Below are 14,074 nucleotides of genomic sequence, written 5' to 3'. Positions count from 1 at the left end.
CTAGATTACATGTGCTCATAAATCTCCTTGAGTCCAGTTGTACTGACTTCAAGGAGGATTAAAATGTGCCCTCCACTATCCCTAGTTTTTGAGCTCTGGTGGTTTTAGTGGTAAGGAGGTTAGCTGTCAACCTGAAGGCATATAGTTTGAATCCTCTGTTTCATGGGGTGTGTGTGTGGGGGCAATTTTGTAATCTCCTCCTGTGCAATTTACAGCCTCTGAAAACCTGTTGGAGGGTCAGCTATGAGTTCTGACTCAACAGCAAATAACAAAAATCTTCAATTTGAAGTGTCCTGGAGGCAGTATGCACAGATTTGCTATCCATCAATTGACAGTTTGAATCCATCAACCTGTTCTTTGAGAGAAAGAGGAAGTAATCTCTCCTTGTAAAGATCCATACAGCGGCTAAAGCCTGGTGAGGGCTGTCCTGCGTTTGAATCCACTTGGGGGCTAGGGTTTAAATTATTGGTTTGAGTGTATTTCTAGTTTCTTTTATCCATGCTAATTCTGTGACAGCAGCTAATCTATAGACTTCTTGAAGGCAGGATGAAATGTGATATATTGACTCCTGACATCTGTTGATTCATAGGAGGTAACTTGGTAGTTGAAGGCAGGGCTCTGGGCTCTTCATCCTGGGCTTTAATTTCAGAGACCAGTTGGCCTAGTGGACTGAAAGTGATGCTACCAAGCTAAAGGTGGGTGACTCTAATTCATGGCCCTTAGGCCTGTTTTCCCATTGTTTTTGGTCAAACATTCTTCTAGGTCATATAGCCCTGGTGTGTCCACTTGCTGTACAGAGGTAACTTGTGGTTGCTGTGAAGCTGAACACTGTGACACCGATGTGTCAAATGCAATAATGGTTACCCATGGTGGACAGTGTTGGGTGAAACTCTCCGATTAAAACAAGCTTAGAAGCAGGAGTGGCATCCACTTCAGTAAACAGCTTGCCTCCGGAAACCCTATGAACCTAGAGAAAGGTTGAAAGTCACGCAAGTGTTCAGGACTTTGGTTCATAGAGTCGCTATGAGTCGCCTATGACTCGATGGCACTTAACAATAACTACTTATGAAATTTTAGTTAAATCACTCAGACTCTTTGTGCCTCAGTTTTCTCATTCATAAAGTGGAAATGAGGGTACTTATCTCTGGAGACTGTCATGAGGCTTAAGAATTAGCTAATCACTTAAAAATGTTCATGGAAGACTAACTATGTACCAACCATTGCTATAAACTTGATCTTTACAAAACCCTTTGAGATAGACTGTGACGTTCTCTGTTACATTGTTGAGAAAACAGAGGCCAGAGAGGTGAAAAATCATAAAGACCACTGAAAAACTCATACCAAACCCACCTCCACTGAGTTTATCCCAGCACATAGAGAACTGTTTTAGGGAGCTCTGGTGGCCTCGTGACAAGAAGCTGCACTGCAATTCCAGAGTTGTTATTTTAAGTACCATCAAGTAGCGACCCAATTGCTGACTGTCCAGTGTGTTTTCAGCGTCAGGGAATCGCAGGGGAGGAGATTACCCATCCTTCTCTCTTTGAGCATCTCTATAAAGAACTATAGGACAGAACAAAGCTTTCCTGGAAGGTTTCCAAGGCTGTAAATCTTTATGGAAGGAGACTGTCCCATCTTTCTCTCACAGAATAACTGGTGGGTTCACACCAGTGACCTTTAGGTTAGCAGACAAATGTGTTAAATGCTATACTGGACTAATGGCAAGAAATGACATTGCAATCCTGAAGGCACGTGGTTTGAGGCCTCCAGATGCTCTGTGGGAGAAGGATCGACAGTATCCTTCTGTGCAATTAACTGCCTCTGAAAACCCACTGGAGGGTCAGCTATGGGTTGGCTCTGACTCCACGGTACCCAACAACAACATGCCACTAAAGCTGCTTCTAGGCCATGACTACCTCTCTAAACATTAATTCTAAGCACACTTGCCTGGACTAATATATATTTTTTATATGTGTTACTTATTATTTTAGTAGTGCAACATCTTCTCCTTCAGAATTTGGGGAGCTAAGTTTAGCTGTGGCAACATAGAGTTGATTGGAAAGCAGACCACTGTGATGATCAAGGGAATTCTGTTGGAAGCCATTCTTTTCTGGAACCCTTCCTCCAGCAAGCTTCACTGCCTGGAAAGTACTTGTGTTCTCTTTGTGTCTGTGTTAACATTTCGGGGAGGAGATGGCTTGGAGGGAAGTTCTTGAATAATGGTCGCAGGGTAAAGACTAGAAAGGATCAGGCTGACCCTTCAACTCTGGCACCAAAACAACAAGAAACTCATGTATGGTTTGTTCCCTCCATCTTTGTTCTAGGGAGCTCTGGTGGCCTAAGAGGGTAAGGAGTTGTGGTGCTTATTCAAAGGCAGGCAGTTCAAATCCACCAGCTGCTGCTCCTTGGAAGAAAAAGGGGCCATCTTCTCCCACGTGGTTTGTTTTGTTGTTTTGTGCCATGGAGTCAGAACTGACCCATAGCTGAACCTCTGGTGGGTTTTCAGAGGCAGTGGATTGAATGGGAGGAGTTTGTCCATCCTTCTGTGGAGCAGCTGGTGACTTTGAACACCATGCCTTCATGACTGCAGCACAGCTTCTTGCCACTAGGCCATGAGAGCCTCTGAAAACCTGCTGGAGAGTCAGCTATGAGTTGGTTCTTACTCTAGCACTGAATTTCGAGTTCATTTGTTCCTTGTTTTAATGTTACACTTTCATCCCATACCTGAGGAAATGTGACTATATGAGATATTTATCCCCCCCTTCTCCGTACTCTAGCTCTGGAATCCATGATTCAGTCACGACTTGTGTGTGAGTCTCCACTCGTTTCCTTCAAGATACACTAGATCTCCCCTTTATGCCCTTTACACCCCCTCCACTCCATTCTCCTCATTCCTGGTTAGTCTGTCACTGCACTCACACCTTGCCTTCCTTGACTCCAGCTATTGCCTCATAACACTATCTGTGTTGCATGTGCTAGGTCATGTTTCTGCAGGTTTGTGAACTGTGTCATAATGCTGGAATTACTCTTTAAAATGCAGAGATTCTCTCTCTCCTTTTTTACATTTTACTTTTTAACACTTTATTTTTTTATTTCCATTCATTCATTGTTGCCCATTTCCCTCGCCCCCCAGTACACTTTTCTCTTTGAAAAAAAGTCTTTCATTGTTGTACAGTTCCCCTCCCTTCCCCCAATCCGCTTTACTATGCAGCTTTTATTCCGGACTATTGTCATAAAATGCAGAGATTCTTAATATTCACTGCTCTTAGTCACAGTTGTGAGGCAGGAAAAAGAAAATCAGCTTAAATTCCAATTGCATATGTCAGTCTCCGCGTAGAATTCAGTCAGAGGCTGCTCTGTCCCCCCAGAGTGGTTTACCCCTTGTGGATCTAGATATTTATCTGTGTGCACATCTGTGGGGCACTATCCTGGTTCTTCATAAGAATCCTACATGAGACTTCACAAATGATAGTTAATGTGCTGGCCTTGGGCGCTGCACCAGGGACAAAACACTTCACTCTTTCTCACTACTGCCTTCAAATCAAACCTTCAAATAAACTTCATTCCAACCTCCTGGGCTGTACCCCATGCACAGGCCTGTGTTTTTTCCTGGACATTGGGGATTAGAATAGTTTCAGTTATTAGAAATTCCATCCCGACCTAAATTCAAACCTGGATCATGTATCTCATGAGAAGCCAATTTGTCCATGTCCCCTCAGAGTCTGGAATGGGAAAGGGAGGGGCGAGTCGTCCTCTTGCTGCCTCTTGCCCCCACTTGCTAGATGGTGTAGGTTCAGGCAGTGAGGAGGAGCTGGAAGTCGAGAGACATTTTCTTTAAAAGTTGCTGCTTTAATTGTAACTAAATGTCATTACATTGACTCAGCAACTATGTGTGGAAATCCTACCCGATTCTGTGCCATATTCACAACAGTTAAAGTAATTGGCTCAAGTTGGTGCTCGTCTATCAAAACTCCTCTGTGTAACAAACACTCGAATCCTGATTATATTTCAAAGAGGTTTCTGTGGGCTCTTTGGGGCGGCTCCTTCTGGAGAAGGCTGGCCTTGCACGACTTCCTGACCTGGCCGAGGCACTCCCTTTCTGCGCTCTTATGACCCTCCCTTGTCCCTCCTTTAGCCTTTCACACCATGTAACTTCTTTCTGTGGAGATTTCCTGGTTCTTGGTGGGCAGCTTTCTTGTGTGAGGTCACTTCAAGGAAACCCTCACTTGGTGTCTTCTGTGGCCTCACTTTACTTCAAAGGCAACTGACATTTTTATCTTGCTAAATAAAAACTCTTGGCACCAGCAGTCAGGAGATAAGGAGACATACTGCTTTGGGCAAGGCTGCCATGAGGCACCTCTCCAAAATAATAAAGAGCAATGATGTTAGTCTGAAGACTAAGGTGTGCCTGGTTCAGTCAGTGTCTTTTCAATCATTTGCTATGTATCTAAGAGCTGGACAGTGAATAAAGATGACAGAATAAGAATTGATGCCTTTGAGCTGTGGTGTTGGAGAAGAGCACTGAATGTCCCATTGGCTGCCCAAAGAACAGCTATGTCTTGGAGAGAGAGCAACTGGATTGCTCCTTAGAGGCAAGGCTAGAAAAGCTTCATCTCTAATGCTTTGATTATGTTGTTAGGGTGTAGGCAAAGGCGCTGAGTCAGAGAAAGAGAGCATGACTGATGGATTGACACTGGAACTGTAGCAATGGGCTCAAGTGTATCAGAGATGGTGAGGATGGCACAGGATAGAACAGGATTCAGATCTACATACATTCAAAGGGTCACTGTGAGTTTACCTAACTGGACACCACCTAACAACAACAACAACAACAACAACAACAAACTGGAAGTGGATTGTTATGTCTTATTCTCCATCATAGATTATTACAGCCACTTTTCTGGGTGTGAATCACATACCTGGTTCTGTGCTTTGAAAATAAAGGGAAAATGGCTCATGGCCTCTTTGTTAGGCAGAAAAATGACACTTCAAGGATGCCTGTGCCCTAATTTCCAGGATTTGCAAATATATTACCTTACATGGCAAAAGGGATTTTGCAAATGTGATTAAGGTTGTGGGTTTATTGAGCTGAAGAGATAATCCTGGATTATCCGGATGGCCTAATCTAACAATCTAATAACACGAGTTCTTAAAAAGGGAGAACATTTTCTGTAATCAGAGAGAGATATGTGACTATAAAATGGCTAGGGACGTGTCAGAGGAGGAAGACTCATCCCACCATTGCTGGTCTGAAGCTGGAAGAAGGGGTCACAAATTAGAGGAGGCAGCTACCTCAAGAAGCTAGGAATGGTCCTCAGTTTATAGTCAGCAAGAAAACAAGGACTTCAGTCCTACAATGGAAGGGAACTGAATTCTGCCAATGACTCAAATAAGCAGGAAATAGATTCCCTTCTAGAACCTTCCTAGGTACCTCTAGAAAGTGTTTCTTTATTCCAAAGATTTTTCTTTATTTATGGATTTTTTTTTTTCAGTTTACCATGTTGTTGTTGTTGAGTACCATTGAGTCAGAACTGACCCATAGCGACTCTCCAGAGGATTTTCAGGGGCACTTAATTGCAGGGAAGGGGATTGCCCATCCTTCTCCCGCAGAGCAGCTGGTGGATTCAAACTGCACACCTTCAGGATTACGGTGCAGTCTCTTACCACTAGGCCACGGGAACTCCCTTATCATGTAGGGAATCCAATAAATTAATTGGCATGATTAAGTCTTTGAAAGCTCTTAAGTCGCTGAATGCAGGTACACAAATACCAAATAAATGATCCTTCTCAAGGGTTAACACAGGAGTCCTTCTCTGTGTACATAGTACCTCTATTGTAATCAGAAAGATAACTTGTACATTGTAAGGAAATTGAAACCTTATAATCTAAATCCTGTTGCTATTGGTCATACATCAAATTCCTTTCCTTAGGAAGCATTTCCATTTTCCTACCTATTAGTCTACTATCAAGGACGTCTTCAGAGTACTAAGGAGCAATGAAGAAAGTTTAAAGACTAAGGTGTGCCTGATAGAGGCAATGGTTTTTGCAATCCCTTGCTATATATCTGAGAGCTGGGCAATGGACAATGAATAAGGATGACAGAAGAATTGAAGCCTTTGAATTGTGATGTTGGAGAAGAGCACTGAATATTTCATAGACTGTCAAAAGAACCTTGAAATATATCTTGGAGAAAGTGCAGCCAGAGTGCTCCTTAGAGGCAAGGATGACAAAGCTTTGTCTCACATACTTTGGACCTCTTGTTAGAAGGTACTATTCCTTGGAAAAGGACATCATGCTTGGAAAAGTGGAGGGTCATTAAAAGAGAGGAAAATCCTCAATAAGACGAACTGACACAGTGACTCAGCAATGATCTCAAGTAGTCCAGAGATGATGATGATGGCATAGAATAGGACAGGGTTCAGATCTGTTGTTCACAGGGTCATTATGAGTCATACTCAACAGCATCTAACAACCACCCAGCAGTAAGTTGATGATCAGAGTCTCTGCTGAAAGCGGAAGACCATTGCTCTTCCTAACATTCTCTATTCCTTCTCCTGGTGCCACACCAAGATGTCACCTGTCAGACATCTGAGGGCCCAGTGGAGGCAGGGTTCCCAGTCAGGTAAAGCTACCTGGAAATGACATGTGTCATTTGTTGTTATTGTTGATTGCCTTCAAGTCAAGCACGACTCATAGCGACCCTGTGAACAAAAGGCCTGAAGCCTTTCTGTAACTAGAGACATTTATCAACGCTCATAGTGTTTCTATTTCCCTTCTTCAGGATGCTGCTTCTTACTCAACTCGTCCTGGAACCACATCTGCCCAGAATCCACAGCGGTGGACTTCTACCTACAGCGGGTGCTTCTACCTACAGTGGTCAGTAGTGCTAGAGGTGCTCTACCCTGTGCAGAGACCCCAAGCAAAAAAGATGCCACTTTAATTTTAGCCTGGCTTTCGCACTACAGACCTATGAAAAGGTAATACTTCCTTATTTAGTGAAGTTTGTGCTAATTTGTTACAGCAGCAATAGAAAACTAATGCATGTTCTTCCAGATTTTATCACTGGGTCCACCGGTTCTTACCTCTCATTTAATATGGGGCAGACAAATGTGTGATGAGATGCATTCAGTTTTGGAGCCTTTTCCCTGAGTTAGGGGATCTTCTGTGGCCTAGTCTTTAGGGAGTTGCCTTGCTTACCCAAAGACGACACCTCTCTGGAGGTTTGAAGCTCTCAGTAGCACCAAGGGAGAAAGATGGACATTCTTCCCCTGTTAATTTAAACCCTCAGAAAACCCCTGGAGGTCCAGCTGTGAGTCAGTTCTGACTGGATAATAATGGCTTTTGAGTTGACTATTACTCTCTACCAATATAATTCTTGAAACTTCTCTCACATGGCTAGGGAGTTAACAGTTTTTTTCATGCCACAGGTCAACTAGCTTTGCTTGAACAAGCTCTCATTCTCTCATATGCTAGAGGCTGGAGCTGGACAACTCTGTGTCCAGCCCCCTTATTCAAGCACCTTCACTCCCTCAGTCATAACATAGAGGCAAGAAAGTTGCATTGACACGTTTTTTAAAATCTCTGTGCCTGTTTTGTGTTTCAGTGGAAGCACATTTGCCATTTCTAAACATTTCCCCTGCTCTTGGCTGTTACCTGGAATCCATTTATGAACAACGGTTACTTGATTTAAACCCTGTGACTGATTATCCTGACTGCATTTTGTTAAGCCGACTCTGCATAATGATGGGTGTGCACTTGGTGCCTTTTTAAACTCTGACTCAATGCAGCTCAGTAGGAATTGCCTCCTAGCTAACCAGCCACTGGGGTCCCAAGCCTGTAAACTGTGTACAGGAAAACTGCCCCTCTTCCTCCTTCACAGTCGATGCTGGATTCCAATCACCAGCGTGGCCTTTGGGTCAGCACCCATCGGTTGGGTGACGGCCACCAGTGCTCCCCTCCTGGCTTCTTCCCAGCTTGAAATTAGCTTCTGTGACCGTATCACTTTCTTCACACCTTCATTCTATTTTTGCAAAGTGCAAGCAGGACGCTATCCCCAACACCCAAGTCATCTAGCGCATGGGGTATCATTTTTCAGAATATGGAAAGGACTCCGAGGATCAGCTGTTTCTTTCCTCCCGCTGCTAATCTGGAACCACCTCTCCTCAGTCATCATCCAGGGCACTTGTGTGTGAGACCCTCCTAGGAAACCATTACTTCTGGCAGTAGGTTTCGTTCCATCCTGAAGCCTCACTCTGAAGGCGGGGGACCGTCTTTTATTCCTCGTGGCCAAAGCAGCCCCAGCTCAGAGCCTGCACCCCAGCAGGAGCTCAGTGAATGAGTGAGTGAATGTTATTGGACCAGAAACTTGCTTCCCTGCAGCTTTAATAATACGGCCCTTGGGACTATTCAGAATGATTTAAGTCTCTTCTCTACAGAATTGCCTCTAAATATGTAAAGCTATCTGGTCCCAATTAAGTCTGGTCTTCTCATTTGATATGCTTTCAAATCCCCAAAGGATATTTCTCAGCATCAATTACAACCCTTTGGACTGTATTTGCATAATTACTTTCAAGAAACAAACCCTGGGTCTGTGTTGTCTTATGCAGAAGAGCCATGTGTGGGCTGTTGACCACTTGGAATGTGGCTGGTTGCAAATGAGACTGAGTGGGAGGGTAAAGCACACTGGGTTTAGAGGTGAAAGAGCCCTGGTGGTGAAGACGGTTAAGTTTGGGCTGGTAACAAAAAGCCAGCAGTTTGAACTCCCCAAGTTCTCTGAGGAAAAAGAGGAGGCAGTCTTCTCCTGGGAAGACATTACACATGCCCTCTCAACGCTGTCAAGTTCATTCTGACTCATCAAGACCCTCCACCTACTTTCCAAGGCTGTGAATCACAGCAGGAGAAGACTTTCTTTCTCAGGATGTGGGTGGATTAGAACTATGGGAGGTATACAGCCATTGGAATAAATAGCAGGGCGATTTGCTAGAGATTACACCACTAGCATGGTAGCCTTCTCCAAGGAATAACCTCTTCTAGAAACATGCTCAAAGTAAGAGAGATGAAGCTTCACCATTTTTGCCTACAAGGATCTCTCTGGCTGCACTTTTTCCGAGACATATCTGTTTGTTCTTTTGACAGTCCATGGGGTACTCAGTACTCTTATCTTACACCACAACTCAAAGGCATCAATAATTCTTCTTATTCATTGTCCAGTTCTCAGATACATAGCAAGTGATTGAAAAGACCACAGCCTGAATCAAGTATAATTTAAAGGACCTTCCCCATCTCCTCAATGAGATGGATAGACACTGTGACAGGATAGAACAGGATTTAGGTCTGTGGTTCATAGGGTTGCTAAGAATCATACTTGACTTGATGGAGAAGGATGGGCAATCTCCTCCCATGCAATTAACTGCCTCTCAAAACCCACTGAAGGGTCATCTATGGGCCAGTTCTGACTCGATGGTATACAACAAACAACAGCAACAACACACCACTACAGCTCCCTCTGGTAAGCTTTACAGCCCAACAAACTGGATAAGGCTGTTGTACTCTTTGTTTAAGGATAAGGTGTTGCACTGGAACCCAAAGGTAGGCAGTTCAAATCCACCAACTTTTTGTGGGAGAAAGATGGGCAGTCTCTTCCCAGGTGATTAACTGTCTCGAAAACCCACTGAAGAGCCAGTTTCGACTCTGCAGTACACAACAACAACTGCTCTCTGGTGTAGGATTGCTATGAGTTGGGATCTACTGGGGAGCAGTGAGTTTGGTTTTATATTTCTGAGTAGGGAACAAAAGGGTGAAAGGGCTCAGTAGCATATGTTGGCTACAGGTTAAAATACAGCATCTCCGTGGGAGAAGGATCGGCCATCTCCTCCTGAGCGATTAACTACCTCTGGAAACCTGCCAGAGGGTCAGTTATGGGTCAGTTCTGACTCAATGGCACACAACAACAACAACAACAACAACAACAACAACAATAAAATGATGCCATTCTGGATTTGTAAGGATTTATTTTAATAACATATGTATAAAATGACATTTTAAAATGACTGTCATTTACTTTTTCTTCTTCAACTGCAGCTACTAGAAAATCTGAAATCACATGCCTGCTCACATTACCTTTCTACAGGACAGTGCTCGGTAGACTGAACTTCCCAGAACAACTCCCCAGAGGCACATTGATGAACTGGGCCGCCAAGGAAGACAGCACTTCTGGCAGAAGTGCTGTTAGAAAGCACAGAATCAGAGGCTGCCTTCGAGGCAGGAGCCATTATCACAAACGCAGGCTACCAGACTGCCGTCTCCATCTCCCACCACCCAGAGGCTGACTGCTGGTGGAAAGCCACCTTCAGTGTTGCCTCTCTGTTCTCAATCCAGCCTCACGTCAGTGCATTGCCTTGGCAGAACCCAACTCACATCCTTAGCTGCAAGCAATTCTGGGAAGAATGGGTTTTGGCTTCGTCGCCTTTACATACTGTTAAAGGCTTGGAACACATGTGAAGCAAGCCAACCCACAGTTATCAGCACCATCTCTGGTATAATAATTCCTGTTTCTTCATTGTGAACGCAAGTAATCTGCTGGAATCACTTCCTACTTATAATGTGTTTTCTCACTATTGTTCTCTGCATTCTGGAAAAAATCTTCATGTTTCCTTCTGCTTTCATTTCACCTCCGTTTTTCTCTCCACTTTCATTTTCTGTACTATCCATTTGGTTCCTTAATGCCACCAATGAGGATATTCATTCTGCTGTTCCCTTTTTTTTTTCCTTGAAACTCAGCAAAGAGTGGTATAACAACGGAAGTAATTGATGTTTCAGAAAAGAAATAATGTTATGGAAATGTATCATTACAAGTCCCGACCAAGTCTGAGAATATTATTTTCTTATTTGGCTGCATTTTTTCCCCTTGGCTTCATATTTGATTTAATTTTGCTCTGCTTCTCTTATTTTTTCAAGAATAAAGGTTAATTGTTTGTTAGTATTTACCAAATATAATTTGTCTCCCTATCTGCTGAGGACCCTGGTGGCTGTGCATTTCTGGTGGTCTGAATCCACCATGGCTCCTCAGGAGAAAGATGACTAATTTCCTTCCTGCGTGATTTACAGTCTTGGAAATTCAGTGGAGGATCAGCTATGAGTCAGTTCCAGCTAGATGAGATCTATCTGCTGTCAATGTCTTCTAGCCAGAGGCCACCTGGGATACTTGAAGTTGGATAAATTGGATTTCAGGTTTGTTATGGAAGAAAAGGCATCCTATGGAGAGAGAAGGTGCTCCACGGGGATGCTTGGAACATTTCACTAAGAGAATACTGTCGTTATTGCTTACTGCCGAGTCAGAACTGACCCATAGCTGATCCTCCAGTGGGTTTTCAGAGGCACTTAATCACATGGGAGGAGATTGTCCATCTTTTTCCCTTGGAGCAGCTGGTAGATTCAAACTGTGTGCCTTTGGGATTGCAGCACAGCTTCTTACCATTAGGCCCCAAGTTCCCTAAGCAAATATTATTGTTGCATACCATTGAGTTGGAACAAACCCATAGCTGACCCTCCTGCATGTTTTCAGAGGCAGTTAATCACACAGGAGAAGATTGCCCATCTGTCTCCTATGGAGAAGTTGGTGGATTTGAACCATGTGCCTCTGAAATTGCAGTGCAGCTTCTGGCCACTAGGCCACCAGTGCTCCCTAAGAGAAAATTAGAAAAGGCTTATTCAAGGATTTGGCCTTTGGTTGGATGGTTTGGGGGAGGATTCTCTCTAGACTGACTGCTGACAGAAAGCAGGGACGGTCTTAAAATTGGGTATCTCATTAAGTCTTATTTTTAGGAAGGGCAGACGAGAGTGAAAGTAAAGCAATGAGTGGTGACCATGTAGCTGTCACTCATGGCCTATTGTGAGTTGAGTGAAAGCACATAAAACATATTGGCTTTTCACTAAATCATTCATACACATTTGTGTCATAACAATAATGAAAGCACTCAGAATGTAATTGCACTGTCTCCACTTCCTCTCTGTAACTCTCATCTACTTTAATTTCTATCATACTCCTTCCTGCCTTCAGAGCTTTATCCTTAGGCAAATGTTACTCTTGCTACTCGTGTTTGGTATTTTGTGACTTGGACCTTGTTCATGTGTTACCTGGGTTTAGCCATGGTTATAGATTGTGTGGCTCTGTTTCTATCTTGATTCTTTGTGATCACAGATTGGTCTTGGCTGATGCTGATGGTCTATAAAAATGTTTCTTCTATTCAGCAAGAACACATTAAGAGCTTCAAGTCAATGAGACTGCTCTTCAATTTCTCTCCACTAAGATTCTGATATAACTCAACTCTGAAATCCGTACTTAGAGTGAGAGGTATTCCTTGACCTCATTTCAAGGAACAAGTGGTGTTTATCTAGTACCACACGATATTCGGTATTTAACATATATGCACTTGCTGCAGAAGATTAAATATGACAGACTTCAATATGGATTATGTATCAATATGAAGACAATAAACATTTTCATCTGTGGGCCAGTTGCTGGTGTTACATACTTTTAAATTGGAACCAACTCATAGCTGTTCCTCCAGCAAGTTTTCAAAGGCAAAAAATTACACAGGAGAAGTTTGTCCATTTTTCTCCTTGGAGTGGCTGGTGGATATGAAGCACGTGACTTTGGGTTGATAGTGCAACTCCTTACCCCAAATCCATGAGAATATCCTCATATCAATATTATGAAGGCCAGCAGGCAAAATCATGATGGATGGAGAAAAGATTGAAATTGTCAACAGTTCATCGTACTTGAATCCACTATCAACAACCTTGGTACCAGAAGTGAGGAATTCAAAAGACATATTGCACTGGGAAAAATCTGCTGTTGGGAGACTCTCCAAAGTGCTAAAGAGCTACTATGTCAATTTAAAGGCTAAGGTGTGTCTGTTCTAAGCCAAGGTCTTCTTGATTGCTTGCTATGCATCTGAAAATGGGACAATGACTACAGATTACAGAAGAAGAATCAGTGGCTTTGAGTTGTGGTGTTGGAGAAGAGTACTGACTAGCTCATGGACTTCCAAAAGTACAAACAAGCCTTTCTTGGAGAAAGTAAGTCAGGGTGCTCCTTGGAGGCAAAGATGATGAAACTTCTCTCATATACTCTGAGCACATTGTTAAGAGGGGCCAGTCCTTGGAGAAGGACATCATGCCTGGATAGGTGGAAGGTCAGCATAAGAGGGGAAGATCTTCAATGAGATAGACTGACATGGTGACTGTAACAATGGGCTTGCTTATGCTGGAGATGGTGAGGCTGGCACAAGATAGGGCAAGGTTCAGACCTGTTGTTTACAGGGTTGCTATAATTTCAGTAGACTCGAAGGCACAGAACAACCACCACCACCACATACTATCACCAAGTTGTAGACTCTGGGAGCATGAGAAGAAGAACCTGTGGGGACAGTAAGGAGTCCCTCAGTGAGTGAGGGGCTCTACTCTACAGTAAAGAGAAGTGCAAATCCTAAAGATAAGGTCAGAGTTCCTGGGTGGTGCAGGTGGTTAATGCTAACTGCAAAGTTGGGGGTCAGAGTTCATGTAGAATAGTCCTGGAAGAAAGATCTACTTTAAAAAAAAATCAGCTAGACTGACCTGGGGATAGGGAGGAAACTAAGAAAAGAGGGGATAAATAATGTACACTGCATTGAAACAGGGGAGAAAAAGAACTGTTTAAAAGGAATATAGCATTAGGTATCATTTGCATTACAACAGTCCAAAATAAGAGCTGCATAGCAAAGTTGACTGGGGAGGTGGGAGTCGGGGAGGAAATTGTACAACATGAAAGAATTTTTTTTTTCAAAGAGAAAAGCGAACTGGGAGTGTGAGAAAGGAAGAAATTGTGCAACAATGAAGGAATGGAAATCTAAGTTCCCTTTAAACTTTCACTAAAATCTCAACTGGAAAAAAAAATCGGCTATTGAAAAGCTGATCGAGCAACAGTCTTACTCTGATACACGGAATCACCATGAATCAGAAAGAACTCCATGGCTATTGGCTTAACATACCTTGAGTTTGAAGCCAGGCACAGGAAACAAAAGAGGGATCTTGTTGT

This window comes from Elephantulus edwardii, unplaced genomic scaffold (assembly GCF_000299155.1).
Source record: "Elephantulus edwardii isolate Elephantulus edwardi_28Jun2011 unplaced genomic scaffold, EleEdw1.0 scaffold00068, whole genome shotgun sequence".
Taxonomy (NCBI): Eukaryota; Metazoa; Chordata; class Mammalia; order Macroscelidea; family Macroscelididae; genus Elephantulus; species Elephantulus edwardii.
The sequence above is the reverse complement of the archived record's forward strand: the minus strand, read 5'-3'. Positions refer to the sequence as shown.